The sequence below is a fragment of the Odocoileus virginianus genome, chromosome 20 (assembly GCF_023699985.2).
Source record: "Odocoileus virginianus isolate 20LAN1187 ecotype Illinois chromosome 20, Ovbor_1.2, whole genome shotgun sequence".
Classification (NCBI taxonomy): domain Eukaryota; kingdom Metazoa; phylum Chordata; class Mammalia; order Artiodactyla; family Cervidae; genus Odocoileus; species Odocoileus virginianus.
The window spans coordinates 11517685-11539470 of record NC_069693.1 but is presented as its reverse complement, the minus strand read 5'-3'; the positions used below and the strand labels follow the sequence as shown (position 1 = coordinate 11539470).

The 21786-nt window shown below is 41.7% G+C and overlaps 1 pseudogene; it reads left to right on the top strand.

Annotated features, from left to right (window-relative positions):
• The window catches only part of LOC110143997 (3-oxoacyl-[acyl-carrier-protein] reductase-like), a 22344-nt pseudogene extending 558 nt beyond the window's left edge, over nucleotides 1-21786 (top strand).

Genomic DNA, 21786 nt, shown 5'->3' with positions numbered 1-21786 from the left:
CAGCTGGAATGAGGCCTCGAAAGAGTGCCTTGGGAGCCCTGCCTTCTCCTCCCCTGGGCTGATCCTACCTCTTCTCACTGTGGCCAGTGCTGGCCATCTGTCCTGGAATGGGGGTGAAGTCTCTAATTTTTGTTGTTGTTGCCCTTGGGGATCCCGGATCTAGTTCTGGGTCTGGTTTAGAGTTGCAGGGCTTGGGCACAATGAAGGGGTAGGGATGAGGTCGGGGTCTCTGTCCTGGGGTGGGGAAGGTTTCTCATTCCCTGGGGCCCCATTTTCACAACTCTTCTCACCCTTCTCTGTCTCCTGCAGTTTGTCTCTGAAGTTCTGTACGTGTCTCTGCTTTGGCCTCTGCATCTTCTTGTCTCTTTTTTATGTCTCTGTCTCTCCCCATCTCTCTTCCTCTGTGTCTCTGTCTTTCACCATCTCTTCTGCCCCCTGATTTTCTTTGTGACCTTTCTCTTTTCTCTCTGCTTCTCTCTCTCCGCAGTCTTTCTCAGTTGCTGTCTCCTCCTGACTGTCTGAGTGTCTCTCTGTCTCTCACACCTCCAAGAGGTGGCGTGCAGTAAACAGGACAGAAGCCAGATTGAGGATCAAGGAAGATTTGAGAGAAGGGCAGGGCAGGGCAGGGCAAGGCAGAAACCTCACAAGACAGGGCCTCAGATGTGAAGGATACCCCTGCGACTGCCCACCTCCACTTCTGCCTCTCTCCTAAGCCCCCCACCTACTCTGATTCTGCCCTTGTCTCCTTCCCCCCCGAAACTGACCACAGTTACTCAACTCCTAGCTAGGTCAGAAGGGCAGATTGCAAAAACCTGAAGGTGGGCTAGGACTCTAGTTCCTTGGAGGGTAAAGTGTGGGAAAGAGCCCCAGAGGTTAAGAGTCTGGGAGGCCATATGGAGGTGTGGGTGGCCGCACCGCCCCCCAACCAGGTCCATTGGTAGACACCATGGTGGTTGTTTTTCCCATAGAGGGTGGGGGAGGAAGTGCTTGAAGGTCCTGGGGAATTTGACATCCCAGCTCTCAGGCCCCTGTTGGGATGGAGGTGGGGCCTGTGCTACTGTTTCAGTCCCAGAAAGGCTGGTTAGGGCAGGTCCTGAAAGAGGGGTGAAGGCTTGATTATGGGATTATGGATCTCTAGTTTCCCTTGGCATGAACCCCTACTTCCGGGGGAGAGGAGTAATACTTGATCTGTGGGAACCCCACAAGTGACTTTTCTCTGACCCCAGAGCTTGGCTGAGAGGGACCTCTTGGGACTTGCCTTTGTGGCGAACTTGGGACTCCTGAGAAGGGAAGTTTTAAGGGGCTTTGAGTTCTTCTTCTTCTTTTTTTTCATTTATTTTTATTAGTTGGAGGCTAATTACTTTACAATATTGTAGTGGTTTTTGCCATACATTGACATGACTCAGCCATGGATTTACATGTGTTCCCCATCCCGATCCCCCCTCCTGCCTCCCTCTCCATCCCATCCCTCTGGGTCTTCCCAGTGCACCAGCCCTGAGCACTTGTCTCATGCATCCAACCTGGGCTAGTGATCTGTTTCACCCTTGATAGTATACTAGTTTCAATGCTATTCCTTTGAGTTCTTCTTATGGTCTGACTTGCTGCCCTGCTGCAGAGGGAACTTGGGGTAGGGAGGGATGTATTGTGAGTTTCCTCAGCCTCAGCACTGTTGACATTCGGGCTCGTAATTCTCTTGGGGTGGGAGCTGTCCTGTGAGTGGCAGGATGTTTAGCAGTATCTCTGGTTTCTACCTCCTAGATATCAGTAGCAGCCCCCTTCCCAGTTGTAAAAATAAAAAATGACCCCGGATATTATTTAATGTCCACTTGGGGGCAAACTCCAACCCAGGTGGGAAGTGCAGGTGTGATGGGAGAAACTGAAAGACACCCAAGGGCAGCTGAACTTTCCTGATCTCCAGTTGGCCTCTCCTTGACTTCCAACACTTATGTTTAAAAATTTTTAAATTAATTTATTTTATTTTTGGCTGCTCTGGGTCTTTGTTTCTGCACCTGGGTTTTCTCTAGTTGTGGCAAGCAGGGTTTACTCTCTTCGGGTTCAATCCCTGCAGTTGGGAAGACCCCCTGGAGAAGGAAATGGCAACCCACTTCAGTATTCTTGCCTGGAGCATCCCCATGGATAGAGGAGCATGGCGGGCTACAGTCCATGGGGTCGCAAACAGCTGGACATGACTGAAGCAACTTGGCATGGCACGGGGTCATTCTCTAGTTGTGGTTCTCAGGCTTCTCATTGCAGTGGTCTCTCTCGTTTTGGGGAGTAGGCTTGACCAGGGTTCAGTAGCTGTGGTGAATGGGGCTTAGTTACTCCGTGTCATATGGAATCTTCCCAGAGCAGGGATCAAACTCTTGGCCCCTGCATTGGCAGGCAGATTCTTTTTTTTTTTTTTTTGACAGGCAGATTCTTAACCACTGAACCACTGAGGAAGTCGCAACACTTACATTATTCCCTGCCCTCTCAAGCCTCCAGACCCTTTTCTCCCTCTGTTGATGGTCTCATTTCTTATCCCATAGAAAAAGCAGCAGGCTCACCCGCCTACCAGAATCTGAGCCACATATGTAGCCTTGCTTTCCTGACAGAGAAAGGGCAACATTTCCTTCTTCTTCTCCTTTTTTTTTTGTGGGATCTTAGTTCCCTGACCAGTGATGGAACCCGTGGCCCCAGCAGTGGAAGGGCAGAGTCTTAACCACTGGACCACCAGGGAATTCCCAAGTGCAGCTTTTCCTGAAGATGACAGGGCCTCCCACCCCTGTCACTAGCTAGACGGCTTTCTTTCTCTTTATTGCATCGTGTTTTGTGTGAATGTGGGCAGATGGATTTTTTTCCTAGTTTAAATTGTTTGAGGTAAAATTTACATGTGATGAAATATACAAATCTGGGATTAATAGATACAAACTACCACATATAAAATAGATAAATAATATGGTCCTATTGTACAGCATAGGAAACTATGTTTAACATCTTGCAATAACCTATAATGGAAAAGAATATGAAAAGAATATACATATATGTATATGTATGTGTGTATATATATATATAGGGGCTTTCCTGGTGGCTCAGTGGTAAAGAATCCACCTGGCAGTGCAGGAGACACGAGTTCGATCCCTGGTCTGGGAAGATTCCCACATGTCTTAGAGCTACTAAGTCTGTGCACCTCAGATATTGAGACCGTGCTCTAGAGCCCAGGAAGCCCATGCACTGCAGCGAAGAGTAGCCCTGTTCATCAGACGTAGAGAAAAGCCCTCAGAGCATGAAGACCCAGCACAGCAAATAAATAAATAAAAGTATTTAAAGAAAGAATTGAAGATTGAAGGCAAAAGAAGAGGGCAGCAGAGGATGAGATGGTTAGATAGCATCCCTGAATCAATGGACATGAATTTGAGCAAACTGCAGGAGATAGTGGACAGGGGAGCCTGGTGGCTGCCTTCCATGAGGTTGCAAAGAGTAGGACATGACTCAGCAACTGAACAACAACAACAACAACAGCATTTTACAAAAGAATACATACATATATATATCTATATCTGAGTCACTTTGCTGTATACCAGAAACTAGTGCAGGGACTTTCCCGGTGGTCCAGTGGTGAAGAATCTGCCTTCCAATGCAGGGGATGTGGGTTCAATCCCTGGTTAGGGACCTAAGATCCTACATGCTGTGGAGCAACTAAGCTGGACTGCTGCAACTACTGAGCCTGCAAGCTTAGAGCCTGTGCTCCACAACTGGAGAAGACCCTGCACACTGTAACTAGAAAAAGCCCGAGTGCTTCACTGAAGACCCAGTGCAGCCAAAATTAAAACAAAACGAAGCTAATACAATATTGTAAACCAACTATAGTTCAATTAAAAAAGTATACCAACCTTGCATGAACATTTACTAAGTTTTGACCGCATATGCAGGTGTAGGGCTTCCCTGGCAGCTCATCTGTAGAGTCAATTTATAAAAAAAGGAAATATTTAAAAACAACGGTACAATTTGATTCTGAAAGATTCTGTATGGGAAGAAATTAGGGTCTTACTTTCTAGATTATTTTATTTCCAAAAAATTACTTATTTTTGGCTGGGCTGGGCCTTCATTGCTACAAGCAGGCTTTCTCGAGTTGCAGCAAGTGGGGGGCTACTGTTCATTGCAGTGCATGGGCTTCTCATTTTGTGGTTTCTCTTGTTGCTGAGCACTGGCTCTAGAGCACAGGCTTCATTAGTTGTGGCAAACGGATCTAGTTATCCCTCCACATGAAGGTTCTTCCTGTACCAGAGATTGAAGCCAGGTCCTCTGCACTGACAGGTGAATTCTTAACCACTGGGTCACCAGTGAAGTCCCCTAGATTGCTTTATGTTACTCAATTATAGTCTTTTGCTCCCCCTTCAGTGTGACACATAGAAAGAGCATGGATTTTGCAGTCAGTAGATTCAGATTCAAATCCTGATTCTGTAACTTGAAAGTTGTGTCACGTTGAATGAGTTACCAAATGTCTCTGTACCTCACTTTCTTTAGGAGTGAAATGGAGATAATGGGCTTTATATTGGGCTTTATATAATGGGCTTTACATTCCAGCCCATAATGAAGTGTCTGACCCAGGACTCAAGATGTGTTAAACAAGTGACTGAAAAGTGTCAGGAATGTTCCTGGTACATGGCCTGCATTTAATGATAAATCTTCTACACACTAATGTATGCCTGGTAATTTTTGATTGGATGTCAGTCTTCATAAATTTTACCTTGTGGGTGATGGATATTTTTGTGTTCCTATAAATATTCTTGAGTTTTATTCTGTGATGAAGTTAAGATATCTTTTGTGAACATTAACAAAAATGTAATTTCAAACTTAATGAAAAGCTTCAAGAATAGTACAAGGAACTTTTATGTACAATTTCCTCTGATTTGCCAATTGTTAACATTTTTTCACTGTTTATCAAAATCTCTCTTTTTCTCTATGAAATGAGAGTAAATTGTAGCCCAGGTGCCCTTATATCTCTAAAGTGTTCAGTGTGTATTTCTTAAGAACAAACACACTTTTTATTACTTTGATAGTAGTAGTATTAAAATAGGAAATTTAGTATTGCTGCAATATTATTTAATCTTCTGGTAATATTTCAATTTTACTAGTTGTCCAAATGATGTTCATTATAATAATATTTTTTTCTGGTTTGGAAGACCGGATGAGAGTCTCTTTTCATCGAAGTCTGTTCCTCAACCTTTATTTTTTTTAATTTTTATTTTTGCTGTGCTGACAGACCCTTGTCAGTGCAGGGGAGAAGTCCCAACTTCTGAACCACCAGGGAATTCCCCTTCAATCTTTATTTGTTTTTTGAAGCCATTGGTAGATTTGGCAAATCCTAGCCACTCATTTTTTTATACCAAATGTCTCTGTACTTCACTTTCTTCATGAGTGGAATGGAGGTAATACCTTACATTCCAGCCCATAATAAGTTCCTGACCCAGAACTCAAGATTTGTTAAACAAATGACTGAATAACATCAGGAATGTTCCTGGTACATTGCCTGCATTTAATGATAAATCTTCTACACATCTATGTATGCCAGGTAATTCAAAAAAATTAACTTAGTTTTAATTGGAGAATAATTGCTTTACAATATTGTGTTGGTTTCTGCCATAAATCGACATTAATCAGCCATAGGTATATACATGTCCTGTCCCTCTTTAACCACCCTCCCACCTCCCACCCCATCCTATCCCTCTAGGTTGTCACAGAGCACTGGTTTGAGTTCCCTGAGTCATACACCGAATTCCCACTGGCTATCTATTTTACATATGGTAATACACGTGTTTCCATGCTCCTTCTCCTTTGGTCCCACCCTCTCCTTCCTTCCTTGTGTCCACAAGTCTGTTCTCTATGTCTGCATCTCCACTGATGCCCTACGAGTTGATTCATCAGTATCATCTTTCTAGATTCCATATATGCATGTTAATATATGATATTTGTCTTTCTGACTTCATATAATAGGCTCTAGGTTCATCCACCTCATTAGAACCAACTCAAAAGCATTCCTTTTTAATAGCCGAGTAATATTCCATTGTGAATAAGTACCACAACTTCTTTATCCATTCATCTGTTGATGGACATCTAGGTTACTTCCATGTCCTATCTCCTGTACATAGTGCTGCAATGAACATTGTGGTTCATGTCTTTTCAATTATGGTTTCTCAGGGTGCATGCCCAGTAGGTGGGATTGCTGGGTCACATGGTAGCTTTATTCTTAATTTTCTAAGGACTCTCCGCACTGTCTTCAGTAGTGGCTGTGTCAATTTGCATATCCACTAACAGTGCAAGAAGATTCCCTTTTCTCTACATTATCTCCAACATTTATTGTTTGTAGATTTTGATGATGGCCATTCTGACCAGTGTGAAATGGTACTAATTGTAGTTTTGATTTGCATTTCTCTAGTAATGAGTGATGTTGGTCATCTTCTCATGTATTTGTTAACCATTTGTATCTCTTTGGAGAAATGTGTGTTTAGGTCTTCTGCCCAATTTTTGGTTGGGTTGTTTGTTTTTCAGGTATTGAGTTGCATGAGCTGCTTGTGAATGTTGGAGATTAATCCTTTGTCAGTTGTTTCATTTGCTATGATTTTCTCCCATTCTGAGGGTTGTCCTTTCACCTTGTTTACAGTTTCCTTTGCTGTGTGAGAGCCTTTAAGTTTAATAAGGTCCCATGTGTTTATTTTTGTTTATTTTCTATTACTCTAGAGGTGGGTCATAGAGCATCTTGCAGTGATTTATGTCTGAGAGTGTTCTGCCTATGTTCTCATCTAAGAATGTTATGGTTTCTGCCTGGTAATTTTTGATTGGATGTCAGTCTTTGTAAATTTTACTTGTCAGTACTGGATATTTTTGTGTTCCTATAAACATTCTTGAGTTTTCTTCTGTCATGAAGTTAGGTTACTTAGGAATCTTTCGTGTACATTTGAAAAGTATATAATTCCAAACTTAATGAAAAGCTACAAGTAGAATACAAAAAACTTTTATGCGCATTTTCCTCTGACTCATCAATTGATAACATTTTGCCACCCTTTATCAGAGACTCTCTTTTTCTCTATTTCCCTGAATTAGATAAATTGTTTGAGAATTAATTGTAGCCTTGGTGTCCTTATACCTCTAAAATGTTCAGTGAGTGTTTCCAAAGAAGGACACTTTTTATTACCTTGAGAGTAATATTATCAAAATAGAACAATTTAGTACTGAGATTATTTAATCTTTTGGCAATATTTCCATTTTGGTAGTTGTCCAAATAATGTTCATTATAATAATTTTTTTTTTTCTGGTTTGGAAGACTAGATGAGAGTCACTTTTAATTGAAAACTGTTCCTCAACCTTTTTTTTTTTAATTTAACTTTTTTTTTTTTGCTGTGCTGACAGACCCTTGTCAGTGCAGGGGAGGAGTCCTAATCACTGGACTACCAAGGAATTCCTCTTTAACCTTTGATTTGTTTTTGAAGCCATTGGCAGATTTGGCAAATTCCTAGCCATTCATTTTGTATACTGGATATCTTTGTACCTCACTTTCTTTATGAGTGGAATGGAGGTAATGCTTTACATTCCAACCCATAATGAAGTGCCTGACCCAGAACTCAAGATTTGTTAAACAAATGACTGAATAACATCAGGAATGTTCCTGGTATGTTGTCTGCATTTCATGATAAATCTTCTACACACCTATGTATGCCAGGTAATTTGTTTTTAAATTTATTTTTAATAGAAGGATAATTACAATATTGTGTTGGTTTCTGCCATACATCAACATGAATCAGCCATAGGTATATATGTGTCCCCTCCCACTTGAACCTCCCTCCCACTGCATCCCACTCCTCTGGGTTGTCACAGAACACTGGTTTGGGCTCCCTGAGTCATATAGCCAATTCCCACTAGCTAGCTATTTCACACATGGTGATATATGTGTTTCCATACTACTTTCTCCTTTAGTCCTACCCTCTCCTTTCCCCTCTGTGTCCTCAAGTCTGTTCTCTATGTCTGCATTTCCATTGCTGCTTTGCAGATAGGTTTATCAGTACCATCTTTCTAGATTCCATACCTAAGCATTAATATACAATATTTGTCTTTCTCTTTCTGACATACTTCACTTTGTATAATAGGCTCTAGGTTTGTCCACCTCATTAGAATCTCATTCCTTTTTATAGCTGAGTAATTGTGAATAAGTACCACAACTTCTTTATCCATTCATCTGTTGATGGACATCTAGGTTGCTTCCATGTCCTAGATCTTGTAAATATTGCTGCAGTGAACATTGGGGTCCATGTGTCTTTTTTCAATTATGGTTTCCTCAGGGTAGATGCCCAGTAGTGGGATTGCTGGGTCATATGGTAGTTTTATTCTTAGTTTTTTAAGGACTCTCTATACTGTTCTCCATAGTGGTGTATCAGTTTGCATTCCCACCAACAGTGCAAGAGGATTCTCCACAACCTCTCCAGCATTTATTGTTTGTAGACTTTTTGATGATGGCCATTCTGACTGGTGTGAGATGATAGCTCATTGTAGTTTTGATTTGCATTTCCCTAATAATGAGTGATGTTGAGCATCTTCTCATGTGTTTGTTAACCATCTGTATATCTTTCGAGAAATGTGTGTTTAGGTCTTCTGCCCACGTTTTGGTTGGGTTGTTTGTTTTTCAGGTATTGAGTAGTATGAGCTGCTTGTAAATGTTGGAGATTAATCCTTTGTCAGTTGTTTCATTTGCTATGATTTTTTTTTTTTTTAACCATTCTGGGGTTGTCTTTTCTCCTTGTTTACAGTTTCCTTTGCTGTGTAAAAGCTTTTGAATTTAATTAGGTCTCATTTCATTATTTTTGCTTCCATTACTCTAGGAGGTGGATCATAGAGAATCTTGTTGTGATTTATGTTATAGAATGTTCTGCCTCTCTTTTTCTCTAAGTGTTTTACAGTTTCTACCTGTAATTTTTGATTGGATGTCAGTTATTGTAAGTTTTTCCTTGTTGGGTGCTGGATATTTTCGTGTTCCTGTAAATAGTCTTGAGTTTTATTCTGTGATGATGTTAAGTTACTCAGAAATCTTTCGTGAACATTAAAAAATATATGTAATTCCAAACTTAATGAAAAGCTTCAAGAATAGTACAAGGAACTTTTATGGACATTTTCCTCTGATTCACCAATTGATAACATTTTGCTGCACTTTATCAAAGCCTCTCTTTTTCTCTATTTCTCTATGAATTATTTGAGAGTAAATTGTAGCCCAGGTGCCCTTATAAACCTCTAAAGTGTTCAGTGTGTATTTCCAAAGAACAAGGACACTTTTTATTACATTAGTAGTAATATTATCAAAATAGAAAAATTTAATATTGATTCAATATTATTTAATTTTCTGATAATGTTTTGACTTTACTAGTTGTCCAAAGAATATTTGTTATAACAATTTTTTTTAATAATCTAATAAAAATCCGTTTTAACCAAAGACTGTTGCTCAACCTTAACTTTTTTTAATCTTTTTTTTTTTTTTAACTGCGCTGACAGACCCCTGTCATTGCAGGCACAGAATCCTCACCACTGGACCACTAAGGAATTCCCCTTCAACTTTTATTTGTCTTCGAAACCATTGACAAATTTGACAAGTACTAGTCACTCATTTTGTATACTGGCCCTTAATTTTGATCTTTATTTTTTTCATGATTAAATTCATATTATGAACCTTTGGCAGGAAAATCACAGAGGCATTGTTTTGTTCTTCTTAGTGTATCGTTTCAGGAAGTACCAGATATCATTTGGCCAATTATTGGTGGTGTTAACTTTGAACAGATGGTTAATAGTGTGGAAGTTCTTCCAGAATTCTTCATTGTGAAGTTATTTCCCTTTGTAATGAACACAGGTTCCCTCCTACTTACTTTCTTATCTTGGATTCCAACAGAGCTTGACCTCCAGTTCCTCCAACCTCAGTGACTGCTCCTAATTGTGTCCTCATCTCCCCGAGTTCCAAATGTTGGAACTCAGTCCTTGACTCAGTTCTCTTTTCTCTAGTATTCTTTCCCTAGTTGATCTCTTCCAGACCTACGGCTTTGTTTCTTTCTTTATTTTTGGCTGCCCTGAGTCTTCGTCTCTGCCAGCAGGCTTTCTCTAGTTGTGGCAAGTGAGGACTCCTCTTTCTTGTGGAGTGCAGGCTACTCATTTTGGTGGCTTTTATTGCGGAGCACGGGCCCTAGGTGCCCAGTCTTCAGTAACTGCCACCCATGGGCCCGGGAGTTGTGGTGCATGGGCTGAGTTCCTCCAGGGCACGTGGGATCTTTCCAGACCAGGGATCAACCCTGTGACCCCTGAATTGGCAGGCAGATTCTTGTCCACTGTACCACCAGGAAAGGTGAGCCTTAGGGTCATAAATACCATATACTGTTGACACCCAAATTTATCACTCTACTCCAAGCTCTCCCTTGAGTTCCGGACTGTAATCAAACTTAATAAATCCAAAACAGAACTCTTGATATCACAATCCACAACTGCTCTCCCCCAGGCTTCTCCTCAGACAATGAAACACACATAGTTTTCCATTATCTGGATCCTCTCAAATTCTTAAGTTCTACTTCTGCCATTTTGCTTTCCTTTTTCTGCTTCCTCTGTGCTCACTTCTTGCTCTTTCTCAGTGTATCAAGTTTATGTCACCTCAGGGCCTTTGCACTTACTGTTTCCCCATCCTCTTCTCCCTCTGCCTATACTGATGTGGCTTGCCCCTGTCTTAGTCTGTTTAGGTTACTTTCACAAAAGCATCACAGGTTGGGTAGCTTATAAACAGTAGAAAAATCAATCGCTCACCGTTCTGAAGCCTGGAAGTCTGAGATCAGGGTGCCAGCACGGTCAGGTGGCAGCCCTAGTCCAGGTCTGAGACTTCTTGTGTCTTCAAGTGGTGAAAAGGACTAGGGAGTTCTGAGATCTCTCTCTCTCTCTTTTTAAAGATATTTATTTATTTGGCTTCACCAAGTATTAGTTGCAGCATGGACTCTTCAGTCCTCATTGAGGCATGCAGGCTTTTTAGTTGGGGCAGTTGGGATCTAGTTCTCTGATCAGAGATTGAACCAGGGTTTCCTGCATTAGGAGCATGGAGTCTTAGCCAATAGACCACCAGAGAATTCCCTGTAGTATATCCTTTATCAGTACACTAATCCCATCCATGAGGTGTCTACCCTTATGACCAGATCACCCCCAAAGATCCCACCTACCACTATCATCACCTTTGGCAACATATGAATTTGGGTGGGGGGACATGTTCAGATGTGTCCTCATATTAGTTAGGCTTCAGTTCAAATATCACCAGTCCAGAGAGTCCTTTCCTGACAAATTTGTCTAAATTACCAGTCTCTTACCTCATTGGCTTATCCAGCTTAATTTTTTTCTTTATAGTAATTATTACTGTCTGAAATATTATGCTGTTTGTGTTTCTAGAATCAGCTTTCCCCACTAGCATATCAGCTCAGTGAGAATGAAGGATTTGGTCAGTTTCATTCAAAACCATGTCCCCGGTGCCTGGGAGAATGCCTGATGTCAAGTGGAATATTAATAAATACTGGTTGAATCATTGACTGAATGAGTGAATTGAATGGGATCAGAGGCTGGTCTGCTTAAAAGTCTAGAGTCTTAAGACTGGAATTTGAAGGCATCTCAAATTTGGTTGACTAAATTAAAAACGAAAACACACTGTTTGATTCCATTTACATGATGTTCAAGAACAGACTATGTGAATCTAAGGTGATAAAAGTCACAGTAGTCATTAGTGAAGCTGAGCATCTAGAGCCCATGTTCTGCAACAGAAGCCACCGCACTGAGAAGCCCACACATCATAGCTAGAGACTAGCCCCTGTTCACTGCACTTAGAGAAAGCCCGTACACAGCAGTGAAAACTCAACGCAGCCCAAAATAAAGAAATGCAATTAAAAAACAGCAGACTGTAAAGGGTGGTCAACATATATGACACAACGGAGTCATGGCTTAGGGTAATGAATAAAGGATGATGTTAAAGAGTTTTAGAAGTCCTTTTTATTGCCTGGTTAAAAGCTTTCATCCTTCCTGCAGTGTAAGGATACAAAAGAAGATCAGAAATGGCGGATCTTTGAAGTGTCTTTTAAGAAATTATAAATTTTGAATTTCCCTGGTGGTGCAGTGGATAAGAATCTGCCTGCCAATACAGGGGGCATGAGTTCAATCTCTGGTCTCGGAAGATCCCAGGTGCCCCAGAGCCCGTGTACCCACAACTACGAAGCCTGTGCTCTGCAACAAGAGAAGCCAACACAAAAAGGCTGTGCGCTGCAATGAAGAATAGCCCCTGCTTACCCCAACTCGAGAAAACAGCCCATGCACTAACAAAGACCCAGCACAGCCAAAAATAAATAAATAAATTAAAACAAAAAAGAAGTTTTAAATTTTGAAATATTTCCAGAGGCACAGAAAAGCTGCAAATGTTACAGTTTTATTGAATTCACTTGAATTCTCTTAATGAGAACAAGTTGTGTAAGCACAGTATAAAGTTCAAAACTAAAATAGTAAAAACGAAAAAACACAACAAACCAAAAAGAACTAAAATAGTGTTGGTGCAACACTCTTAGCTAAACCACAGACATTATTTATTTATATTTCACAGCTCTTCCACTATATTCTTTTTCTATTCTATTCCATGATGCCATCAATATCTCACGTTGCATTTATTTTTTGTGTTTTCTAAATCTCCTCTCTTTTGTAATAATTACTCAGTCTTTTATGACCTTGACATTTAAAAAAAGTACGTGTCAGTTACTTGTAGAATGTGCCTCAGTCTGATATTTAAAAAAATATTTTCCTGGTTTTTCTGATATTTCTTTTCTGGTTTATCTTATGATTATATTGGGGTTGTGCATTTTTGGCAAGAATAGTACAGAAATGATGTGTCTTTCTTAGTTCATCCTATCAGGGGATACACGATGCTGCCCTCTGATATGTCTTATTACTGATAATGTCAACTTTGATCACTTGGTTAAGGTTTCTTTACTGTAAAGTTACTATATTTTTCTTTGCAATAATAAATATCTGAAAGAATATATTTAAGACTGTATAAAATTCTGTTTCTCTTCGAACTTTTGCCCATGAATGTTGGCATCCATCAGTGGATCTCACACACAATTATTACTGTGGTGTTTGTTCTAAAACTGATTTTCTGTTTCCCTCATTCCTTCTACATTTATTTGTTAATATTTAAAAATATTTATATTTATTTATTTGGCTACAACAAGTCTTCATTGCATGAAGAATTTTTAGTTGCGAAATGCAGGCTCTAGTTCCCTGACTGGGGATTGAACCCGGGTCCCCTGCACTGGGAGCCACTGGACCACCAGAGAAGTCCCCCTTCTACATTTATTAACTGAAATTCTTCCATAGGTAGAACTGTCTCTTCTTCCCAGTTTTTTATTTAGCCAATAGTTTATATGACTATGGTCTCTTATCCAAGAGACCATTTATTTTATTTCATGGATTAAAATCCAATATTTTGTTTATTTTGTTGCTCAAACTGTTTCAACTTTATCATTGTGAACTCCTTCAGATTGGCTCCTGTTTCTTTTTGACATGCCCCATCTTTTTTCAACTACTTTTTTTCTGGCATCATAAATTGTTCTTATATTTTCCCTTCCCCAGCCCTAGAATCAGCCATTTCCTTAAGAAGTCTTGCTTCCTTTTATTGGAAGGTGGTATTTAGACACCAAGATCTGGGTACTAGCTGTGCTCATTGCTACTGGGATATCCTTGCTTACTGACCCTCTCAGCAGATAGAGCTTGATTTCTCTCTCTCAAAAACAATTCATATTGATATCTCTGATTTCAATCTAACACACAGGTTCCATTCTAGCTTCCTCTATTTGAAAATTCTTTCCTTGATAGCAAAAATTTAGCTCTCATTTTTACACTATATTTACTTATGTGTTCAACCCTCATAGGTATATAAATAGTCTCACAACAGCTGACCCATACCCAGTGAGAAATAAATTTAGACTGAGAGAACTTTATACAAACAATTCTTTCTTTAAATTATTTTTTATTGAAATATAGTTTAATTGCAATGGTCTGTTAGTTTCTGCTGTGTGGCAAAGCAAATCAGTTATACACACACATATATCCACTCTTTTTTAGGTTCTATTCCCACTGAGTCATTGTGCCGTATGCCTGAAATGAACACAACATTGTAATTTAACTACACTTCAATTAAAAAATAATTGGGAGGACTTGGTGATGGAACAAGCACTTAGATGACTTGTCCGACCCCCTGAACTGCAGTTGGCCAGGTTCCTCTGTCTGTAGGATCCCCCAGGCAAGAATAGGGGGAGTGGGTTGCTATTTCCTCCTCCAGGGGATCTTCCCGACCCAGGGACTGAACCTGTGTCTTCTGTATCTCCTGCATTTGCGAGCAGATTCTTTATCACTGAATCATCTGGGCAGTCCGTTAATACCATGTGAAACACATTAAAAAAAAACAAACCCTGGGAGGTGGTTGGGAAGAGCGGACCCTTGTAGCATCCCTATCTAGCCCTGGGGCCAGAGGTTTTCTGTCTCAGATGGACACGGGCTAGGGGCATCAACAGGGTAGCAGACTGCTTGAAGGCACAGAGACACTACTGACTGGCCTTCATTGCCTGGAATCTCCGAGGGGTCAGAGCCTGCATTTGGAGACCTGGGTGGAGTTTATTTGGCATTGAGCTTTGAGGTGGTCATTAAGAACATGATGTTCAAAACACATTTGTAGGAGCAAACGCAAGAATCTGGGTCCAGTTAATTTCTTGGTAAATGCAGCTGGGATTAATAGGGATAAACTCTTAGTAAGGAAAAATGCTGAGAATATGCTATCTCTACTTCATACTAACCTCCTGGGCGCCTTGCTGACCTGTAGAGCTTCCGTGAAGACAATGATTAAACAGCAGAGACGGTCCATTGTGAACGCAGGAGGTGTTATTGGTTTCAGAGGAAATTCTGGCCAGTTTATGCACAGTGCTAATAAAGGAGAATTAGTCAGATTTTCACACGCTCTTGCTAAAGAAGTAGCAAGAAAGAAAATTAGGGTAAATGTACTTGTACCAGGATTTGTTCATGTGGATATGACAAAAAGACTTGAAAGGAAAACATTGAAAGAAAAATATTCCTCTTGGGAGGTTTGGAGTCCCTCTTCATGTGGCCCATGTAGTTGTGTTTCTTTTATTTACTTATTTTTAAAATAATCTGGATATTTATTAGAGAATTATCTAGCTTACTTTCAACATACTAACATTGAAAAGAGAAACAGAGCAGAGAGTATATCACCAAACTGGATTTTGAGCAACATCCAGACTTAAACAGTGCTGGAAGTCTCGTGTCACAACATATATGGAGTCCCAATTGGGAAAGTGTCCCAGGCAGCACATGGGTGAGAATTCAAAGATGGCAGTTCTGGGTTCCATTTATAATCCCAGGACGGATGAAAATCATTATCATCATCAATCTGTGACCAATTGCAGCTCTGGTTTCATATTAATGCTGTTTGTTTTGTTGTGTAAAACTTGGAATGTAGTTAAGCCTAGGGCTCAGTAGGCCAGGCCCCCTCCAGGGGCTCAACCATCTCAAGATGTCTTCCCCATTTTATCTATGGTGCTGCAAGTCTTGCACTCATAGCAGGCAGTCACTCACAGTCACTCCCAGTTAGGGCAGTGTCCAGGCAGATTAGAAGCAAGGTCAGAGGTCTGCCCTGCTTTGTCCTTGAGGCCTAAACAAGATTATTCATGTAATTTCCCTAACAGTCAGCCCCAGGATTGCTTAGGCTGAAGAACATAGGAACAAGGCAAAATAACACAAGCAGTCTTACTAATTCTATAAGTAACAATGTAGGATATATTGTAGGTTTTAGTGAAAACAGTCCATTCATAGTTAGAGATGGAGTGTTCCAATAAGCAGAGTTCTCAAACTTGAGAAGTTGGTTCATAGCAGTCCTTCCATTGCCTCTGTCAGTAAATGGGTACAGTTATCAAAGTCCAGATAATTTAACCACCTTTGCAAGAGTCTATGATTTTATACTTCTATTGGCCAACAGTAGGGCAGGTGAACACTTAGGTGTTGGCCAGGTGGTATTTTTGTATTACCATTTGGAGATCCACTTGCTGCATTCTCAAAGAAGCAAACTTAACAAGAGCAGTTCAGTTCAGTCACTCAGTCGTGTCCTACTCTTTGCGACCCCATGGACTGCAGCACACCAGGCCTCCCTGTCCATCACCAACTCCCAGAGTTTACTCAAACGCACGTCCATTGAGTCCGTGATGCCATCCAGCCATCTCATCCTCTGTTGCACCCTTCTCCTCCTGCCTTCAATCTTTCCCAGCATCAGGGTCTTTTCCAATGAGTCAGTTCTTCCTATCAGGTGGCCAAAGTATTAGAGCTTCAGCTGCAGCATCAGTCCTTCCAATGAACACTCAGGACTGATTTCCTTTAGGATGGACTGGTTGGATCTCCTTGCAATCCAAGGGACTCTCAAGAGTCTTCTCCAACACCATAGTTCAACTGAATCAATTCTTTGGCCCTTAGCTTTCTTTATAGTCCAACACCCACATCCATCCATATATGACTACTGGAAAAACCATAGCTTTGAATAGATGGACCTTTGTTGACAAAGTATGCTTTTTAATATGCTGTCTAGGTTGGTCATAACTTTTCTTCCAAGGAGCAAGCGTATTTTAATTTCATGGCTGCAGTCACCATCTGCAGTGATTTTGCAGCCACCAAAAATAAAGCCTGTCACTGTTTCCACTCTTTCCCCATCTATTTGCCATGAAGTGATGGGACCAGATGCCATGATCTTAGTTTTCTGAATGTTGAGTTTTAAGCGAACTTTTGCACTCTCTTTCACTTTCATCAAGAGACTCTTTAGTTCTTCTTTGCTTTCTGCCATAAGGGTGGTGTCATCTGCATATCTGAGGTTATTGATATTTCTTCTGGCAATCTTGATTCCAGCTTGAGCTTCATCCATCCCAGAATTTCTTATGATGTACTCTGCATATAAGTTAAATAAGCAGGGTGACAATATACAGCCTTGATGTACTCCTTTCCCAATTTGGAACCAGTCTGTTGTTCCGTGTCCAGTTCTAACTGTTGCTTCCTGACCTGCATACAAATCTCTCAGGAGACGAGTAAGGTGGTCTGGTATTCTCATCTCTTTAAGAGTTTTCCACAGTTTGTTGTGATCCATACAGTCAAAGGCTTTGGCATAGTCAATACAGCGGAAATAGATGTTTTTCTGGAACTCTCTTGCTTTTTCGATGATCCAACGGATGTTGGCAATTTGATCTCTGGTTCCTCTGCCTTTTCTAAATCCAGCTTGAGCATCTGGAAGTTCATAGTTCATGTACTGTTGAAGCCTGGCTTGGAGAATTTTGAGCATTACTTTACTAGCCTGTGAGATGAGTGCAGTTGTGCGGTAGTTTGAACATTCTTTGTCATTGCCTTTCTTTAGGATTGGGTTGAAAACTGACCTTTTCCATTCCTGAGGCCACTGCTGAATTTTCCAAATTTGCTGGCATATTGACTGCAGCACTTTCACAGCATCATCTTTTAGGATTTGAAATAGCTCAACTGGAATTCCATCGGCTCCACTAGCTTTGTTCATAGTGATGCTTCCTAAGGCCCACTTGACTTCACATTCCAGGGTGTCTGGCTCTAGGTGAGTGATCACACCATCATGGTTATCTGGGCCATGAAGATCTTTTTTGTATAGTTCTTCTGTGTATTCTTGCCACTTCTTCTAAGTATCTTCTGCTTCTGTTAGGTCCATATGTTTCTGTCCTTTATTGTGCCCATCTTTGCATGAAATGTTCCCTTGGTATCTCTAATTTTCTTGAAGAGATCTCTAGTCTTTCCCATTCTATTGTTTTCCTCTATTTCTTTCATTGATCACTGAGGAATGCTTTCTTATCTCTCCTTGCTATTCTTTGGAACTCTGCATTCAGATGGGTATATCTTTCCTTTTCTCCTTTGCCTTTAGCTTCTTCTTTTCTCAGCTATTTGTAAAGCCTCCTCAGACAACCATTTTGCCTTTTTGCATTTCTTTTTCTTGGGGATGGTCTTAATCACTGCCTGCTGTACAGTGTCACGAGCTTCCATCCATAGTTCTTCAGGCACTCTGTCTATTTGATCTAATCTCTTGAATATATTTGTGACTTCCACTGTATAACCATAAGGGATTTGATTTAGATCATACCTGAATGGTCTAGTGGTTTTCCCTACTTTCTTCAATTTAATTCTGAATTTGGCAATAAGGAGTTCATGGTCTGAGCCACAGTCAGCTCCTGGTCTTCTTTTTGCTGACTGTATGGAGCTTCTCCATCTTTGACTGCAAAGAATATAATCATTCTGATTTCAGTGTTGACCATCTGGTGATGTCCATGTGTAGAGTCTTCTCTTGTGTTGTTGGAAGAGGGTGTTTGCTATGACCAGTGCATTTCTTAGCAAAACTCTGTTAGCCTTTGACCTGCTTCGTTTTGTACTCCAAGGTCAAATTTGCCTTTTACTCCAGGTATCTTTTGACTTCCTACTTTTTTTTTCCATTTATTTTTATTAGTTGGAGGCTAATTACTTTACAACATTGCAGTGGTTTTTGTCATACATTGAAATGAATTAGCCATGGATTTACATGTATTCCCCATCCTGGACCCCCTCCCACCTCTCTCTCCACCCAATCCCCCTGGGTCTTCCCAGTGCACCAGGCCCGAGCACTTGTCTCATGCATCCAATCTGGGCTGGTGATCTGTTTCACCCTAGATAATATACATGTTTCGATGCTGTTCTCTTGAAACATCCCACCCTCGCCTTCTCCCACAGAGTCCACAAGTCTGTTCTATACATCTGAGTCTCTTTTTCTGTTTTGCATATAGGGTTATCGTTACCATCTTTCTAAATTCCATATATATGTATTAGTATACTGTAATGTTGACTTTCTACCTTTGCATTCCAGTCCAAATATAAGCTTTAGAAACAAAATTAGAGTGTCCTTTTAAAAACTTGATTAAAATCTTAATAATACAACAATAAGGAATTATCTCAGAAGTGAGTAATAAAACTAGAATTTAATGTTCAGTGAAACACGAATAATTTTCATTGTGAGGGCAGTAACCCAGCAGCCAGGGAAGGCTTTATCCCATCAAATAAAAATGAGGTTTGTCAGGGAGCCAGGAAAAAGCCAAGGGGCTATCTTGGATTTCCCATAACCCAGACAGATTTACAGCTATGGCTTACCCATTTTAAATTTCCTAATTTAGGAATAGACTATTGCCATGTTTTAAGGACATCAGATAGTAATAGTGAAGGAGGAAACAGACAGAGCTGGACTCCATCTCAGGCCAGGCTGCGAACATTAGGCTACACGCATGGTCACCCTCCCAATGGGCTCTGAACTTTGTGCCCTGTGTCTATAGACGTGGCAGACCAATGGGAAACCAGACCCCCGGATAAAAGAGCTTCAGGACTGGTACTTGGACTCTCCATTGCCTAAAAGAATATGCTAATTATCTCTGTAACAGAACAAAGTCATAAATTCCATTATGTTTATCGGGATATGACCACAGTCCTCTTGATACATGTTCACTGTTTATCTAGTCTTGTGACACATGAATCATGGGTTAACTTTGATCGCATCTCTCTTTTGCCTTGTCCAGACTAGTTTCAAGGAATTTGGGGAGGTGGGTTTGAACAAGTACACTCAGGGTATGTAAGGTTTTCATAAAAACTGGTCGGGGTCCTTGGCTAAGAGGAGACTCTGCCTTGGGCCCGCCAGTGTAATAAACTGCACTCCACTATCTGCATTGTCCTTCTGAGTGAGTTTGTTTCCTGGAATGCGTGACTACAACATTTGGTGCATGGGCCGGGAAACTCCTCACTTTGAGGAGACAAGTCCCATTTGGGACTACTCCAAGGCCTTGTGGCTTGAATCTTCTAGAGGGGGGAAGGCACCTCGCCCTTCTGGAAGGATTCTGCTTCTCAACGCCCGGACCTTTCACGTTAGCAGGTAGTGGACGACAGCAGGGTAACTGAGCACTCAGGTGAGGAGGAACCTACCCAGCAGGGTGGAAGAGGGGGCCTGATCACCCTCCCTGGGAGGGACTAGAAGGGGCACGGACCCACAGGAGCCTGGAATAGGCAGGTGGCAGCGATCGCTTGGTACACAGGTCGACAAGCGTGCTAGGGCTTAGGAAGGGGATTTGTGAAGATCATTTAGGAGGTGTGTCCATGCCATCTCAGGGAAAATTATTACCAAGCGATCGCCAGGGGATTTTAGGATAAGCAGGTGGCGGCGATTGCTTGGTACACAGGTCGACGAGCGTGCTAGGGCTTAGGAAGGGGATTTGTGAAGGTCATTTAGGAGGTGTGTCCACGCCGTCTCAGGGAAAATTATTACCAGCAATCGCCAGGGGATTTTTAGAATAGGAAACTGGTCCTTGTATGCTCGTATTCTGCCCTCCCCCAGGAGATGTCCCATCTGCTGTGAAATTCTTGACCCCCTCGGAATTGTTAGGCTAGAAGGAGGAGGATAGTATGAATTGTCTTTTCCGGAGATGGCCTGGGACATGGGATATTTAACCCATCTGTGTTTTCATTCGCACCTGATCAAGCCCACCAAGGCAGAATGGACTTTAAGGGAGAAACAGTCTTGGACCACATGGTGTTCTGGTTCGGCTGTGCTGACTGGCAGGTGAAGACACACTGATCCCCCTTCTCCCTCTGGGATCTGGCAGGTAAGGCTCTTCTCACCCCAATTAGGAAGGAGGCAGAATGGCAATTTAAGTGTCATTGAGTGGAAATATCAGAATTACATAGGGTACTGAGAACTTTGTAGACAGAACGAAAAGGATAAGTAGAAGAAGGTCCGAGAAGGTAAGCAAGATGGGGGGAAGTGAATCTAAGGCAACTGTATTGGAGTGCATGATTAAAAATTTAGAGAAGGGATTAGAAGAAGACTATGGGGTGAAGATGAAGCCTAACAGCCTTCACATACTCTGTGAGGTCGAATGGCCACCAGAGGACACCATGAACTTAAAAACAGTGGAAGCAGTCCATACAGTAATCACAGGAGAGCCAGGACAGCTGGATCAATACCCATCTACTGACTCATGGCTAGGGTTATCTCAAGACCCTCCTACTTGGACAAGGTTCTGTATCCAGAAGGTAAAGGGAAAAATATTAATGGCACAAAAATTGACTGAAGATTAATAAAGGAAATTCTACAGGATTTGGACAGGGATGACCTGACCCCCTCCCCCAGACTGGATGATGACGCGCCGGCCTCCCGGTGCTCCACCCAGACCAGAGGCCGCCAGACCAGAGGCCGCCTTAATGCCCCGATCCAGGGCCAGGTGAAGTTCCTGCGGCAGCCTCTGCTCCTCCGCCAGCTCTCTCAGAGTTCGCCAGCTCTCTCAGAGTTCGTAGAGCCGCCGTTTTGGCAGGCTCCAATCCCGATGACAGAAGCCTCTGGCCAACACTTCCAGGATCCAGCTCCAGCCGAACAGCCCAAGCTATACCCGCCTCTCCCGGTGAGAACTGACAAGAAGGGGAGGGAGACGTTGGAATTAAACAGAGACTGCTCTCTGCCAGAGAGCTGGAGGGAACGAAAGAGAACAGACAAGAGATTTACAGTGCAAGCTGCTGCTCTGGAAAAGTCTATCTCGGGCCCTCCAGAAAACCTCATCTGCCCCAGGGACAGGACAGTCCTTCAACCGGTCCCAACGGAGGCCCCAGGCCCCGTTACAGCCAAACCAGTATGCCCGGTGCTGA